The 4,018-nt window shown below is 60.0% G+C and overlaps 1 pseudogene; it reads left to right on the top strand.

Annotated features, from left to right (window-relative positions):
* Positions 1-293: 293 nt before the first annotated feature.
* The window catches only part of LOC103273180, a 4,607-nt pseudogene continuing 882 nt past the window's right edge, over positions 294-4,018 (top strand).

Below are 4,018 nucleotides of genomic sequence, written 5' to 3'. Positions count from 1 at the left end.
TCAGGCGCAGTTCAGAGGGTTCTGGCTCCAAGTCCCTGCGAGGTTCTCAAGGTATCGGCCGGACTGCAGTCTGAAGGCTGGACTGAGGCTGGAGGGCCCTCATGCCGGCACGTGGGGCCGCTGGTGGGAGGCCTCAGCTCCTGGCCCGTCCGCATGCCGCTCAGCTGCAGGTCCTCGTGGCACATGGCAGGCTTCCTCCAGAGCCAGTGACCTCAGCGGAGGCAGCCGGAAGTCATCTGCTTTGGGACTGAGCCTCAGAAGGGACTCAGCAACACTGCTGCCACGTCACGTGGATGGCTGCAGTCAAGAACTGGATCTCAGAAAATGACTTCTACTGGCCTTCCCAGGAGAGGCCTCCAGGGAGTGCCAAAGATGACGCGGTGGCACCTTCCCAAGGACTCCAGAGTCAAGACCTGCTCTCCACAGGCACTTTTCTCAAGGAAAAGCTACTCCCTGGGGGCCTTAGACAAAGCCTGTGTGCCTTCCCTGGGAAGTAGGAATGCATAAGAACTCCTGGGGGGTGCACTACAGGCAGATGGATAGGCGCCCCTCAGAGTCCTGGTTGCATAAGAACTAACGACCAGATGGGAAGGTGACTCTCAGGCCCCCGGGTGCATAAGAGCTTCCAGGTGATACACCCTAGGGAGATGGGGAGGTAAACCTCAGGGCCCCCAGTGCATAAGAACTTCTGGGTGGTACACCACAGGAAGGTAGGGAGGTGGCCCTCAGGGTCCTGAATGGGCCAGTTCACAGGGGGTGTGCCTTTCAGAAAGCTGTCACGTCCCGGGCCTCTACCCAATGGGAGGTGGGTTCTCACAGGAAAACTTCATCCCAGAGAGTCATTCCAGGAGCACTTGTGCTTAGTCATTGAAGAAAGCATCCCAGGAAAAGTGCTCTTACCTTCTGATAAAAGTGCTTCCAGAGCACAACAATACTGTCTCAGCTCTTGAGCCTGGAAATATTTTTCCTGGAGCTTCTCTATAAAACTTGTGACTATGGAGGACTCTTGTCTGTAGCTCAGAACAAGTTCTGTCCTTGGAGCCGGAAGGTGTTCCTGGTCCTTCCAGCGGCCGTATCCCAGGTGTTTATTTGACACCTGCGTGGGCTGGACCAGATCTGCTGTTGTTTGGTGTCTCCCAGTGCTGTCCAGGGAGGCCAGCTCGATCTCCATACCTGTGAAATTCCAGAAAGGCTGAAATAATCGCAGCCTTAATTTTTCGTAACCCTGTTAATTGGTTTCCTCTTCCAAACAGACAAACACAGTTTGTTCCTAGAGCCAGTCCCCTTTGCTCCTCATTTCCGTTTGCCATGACCCAGCAGGGAACTCGGCAGCTGGCAGGCCCTGGCTTGGGCAGCACGGGCGAAGGTGGGTCTGCAGGCCACTGTCAGGTAGTCAGCCCTGCAGTGGCTGGACTCCGGCCATGCCAGTGGAGGCAGGCTGCGTGCCCAGGTCACAGGCTCCCTGAGGGCAGGAGGCCCCTGTACAGCAGTTTGAAACCTCAAGGCTAGTCCAGGCTGGGAGAGAGGATTGAGGGGCTCTGGACCCCCCTGGCTGGTGCAGACCCCAAGAGTAGGGCGTACCAGGCAGCATGTGACAGGCACACTCGGCAAATGTTCGTGGAGTGTCTGTGATGTGCCAGGCACTATTCCAGGTGCTGGGGATACAGCAGGAAGCAAAGCAGCATCTTCTCTTTGTGGGGTGTGTGCTTTGGGGGCTGGGAGACGGGATGACAACATCACTGAGTCAGCAGTGCATGGCCTGGAGGTGGTGAGCACCATGGAGGGCAACAGACCAGGGGTTCCAGTGGAAGGTGCACAGTCTATGCAGGGGCCGGGGATGCCCTCCCAAAGGTGACGCTTGAGGAGTGGGGGTGGCCTGAGGTGATCCATTTCGAGCAGGGAGAACAAATGCACAGACCAGCGCCCGAGCCGGCTTGGCACATCTGGGAGTGGCGGAGCCCAGAGCGACTGGAGAAGAGGCGGGGCAGGCACATGAGCGAGGGCCCGTCTGATGGGGTAGCCCCTTGGCCTCTGCCAAGCGAGATGGCAGCCTCCGCAACGGTGGGAGAGGGACACGCTCTGGCTTGCCTCTAAGCAGGTCACGGCAGCCCCTATGCTGAAGGGCCGCAGGGGAAGAAAGCCCTCTCAGGAGGCCACCATCACAGTTCAGGCCAGAGTGGCAGCAGCTGACCTGGGAGGCAGACCAGGAGGGTGAGGGCAAGTGTGGAAGGTGGTGCTGACATCGGGGTGGAAGCACATCCCTGGTGGCTCTGAGGCCCTCTGCCCCAGCCGCTGGAAAGCTGTGCTTTGCTGTTGTGTGAGCTGAGGACATCCGGGAAGAGGCAGGCCCGCAGGGGGACCATAGGGGCCTCGTTTTGGGTGTGTCTGTAAACACTCATGGAGCAGGCGGATGTGTGAATCTGAAGTTCCAGGGTGAAGTCCGGGCTGGAGATGAGAACTGGGGCGCAGAGCCCTGGGGAGCAGGAGAGGAGACAGGCTCGGCCTGCGCTCCAGGTGCTCGGGCTGAGTCAGGGGAGCAGCAGGCCACCGGTGCGGAGTAGGGGCTTGAGGCGTGGCCTCCGAGTGTAGCAGCAGGAAGACCCTGGCAACTGTCCCTGGAGCAGTGTCAGTACAGTGAGGGGGACAGAAGCCCCCAGAGCGGGTTCAGGAGGAGGGGGAGCAGGGAAGCCAGAGGCCGCTTCGAGGGCTCCTTCAGTGGCTTCTGGAAGGGCTGAGACTGGATCTAGAGACATCAAGACCGGGGACGGCAGGCTTGGGTGTGGGTGGGAAGACCCAGCAGAGAATGAAGAAGGGACGGGGAGAGGGTGGGTGCTGGCGGGATGTCCTTGTCCTCAGGTAGGCGTGGGGGAGAAACTCTCGCCGAAATGGAGGGGTTGGCCTCGCGGGAGCACAGGCAGTTCACCCCACAACAGCAGGCAGAGAGGGGCTCGTGGAGGTGGCCTTTTGAGTACTTTTACCTCCGTATCGAGTGTCTGGGTCGTCAGGGAAATACAGGAAGCCAGCCAGCAGCAGGGGGCTTTTGGAACCCCATTAGGCGGTGCCCATGGCTAGCCTGCGTCCTCCTGCAGGACATTGGGCCCCAGAGGGTGCCCTGGGCAGGACCAGGGTGAGCCAGGGTCTGAAGTGCCTCATTCTCCCACAGGGCTGTCCAACCCGTTCCGGGGGCTCCTGAAGCTGGACGCGGTGGAGCGGCAGGGTGTCATGGGCATCTTCTGCCAGCTGTCCCTGTTGGAGCTCCGCCTTTACTCAGGCCACGGGAAGCACACTTGCATGCAGAGCTGCTCCCTGCTGTGCTGCAAGGCCGTGGGGCCGGCTCACAGCAACGGGCTCTTTGACTTGGTCTCTGGCCGGAGGCTGGCCCTGTGAGCCTCTTCACGGGACAAAGCTGAGGACTGGCTGGAGCATGTGTGGGAGGCCCTGCAGAAGGTCTGGTCCAGCAGGAGGATGGCTGGGTGAGTGTCCAGTACTCTGAGCAGCCCGAGAACAAAAGCCAGTGGTCCTCCTGAGTGCGCCATCTGACTGGTCCTCCGCGCAGGTCCCTGAGCCAGTTGCCATCAAGGGGTCGCTGCTGTACTTGTACACAGACAGGACCTGGATGCCCTACATTTTCTCCCCATCCCTGGAGTCCCTAAAGTGCTTCTGCATAAGGAACAACAAAAGGTTGCTGAGTGACAGGCATGGAGACCGTCTGGGACATCCTGCCAGACACTAGCCTCGGGCGCCTGACCTTCTTCAAGACCGGCATGGCCAAGGCCATCCTGAAGCTATGGGTCGGGAATGCCGAGGAGGCCACGCTGTGGTGAGACTTGGTCTGCAAGGTCCCGGCGTCCCACCTGGAGACGGCCAAGGAGGCGGTGATGCTCAGTGGGAGTCTGGACATGGACTGTGAGGAGGTCACCCCCATGGAGAAGGGCCTGGATGCCCAGGAATTGCCTCTTGGAGTCACCCCACAAGTTCAGCATGGCCCACCTGCAGCAGGTGAGAGTCGTGCCCTCTG

The sequence above is a fragment of the Carlito syrichta genome, unplaced genomic scaffold, assembly GCF_000164805.1.
Source record: "Carlito syrichta isolate Samal-C Ts95f unplaced genomic scaffold, Tarsius_syrichta-2.0.1 Scaffold313863, whole genome shotgun sequence".
Lineage (NCBI taxonomy): Eukaryota > Metazoa > Chordata > Mammalia > Primates > Tarsiidae > Carlito > Carlito syrichta.
The sequence above is the reverse complement of the archived record's forward strand: the minus strand, read 5'-3'. Positions and strand labels throughout refer to the sequence as shown.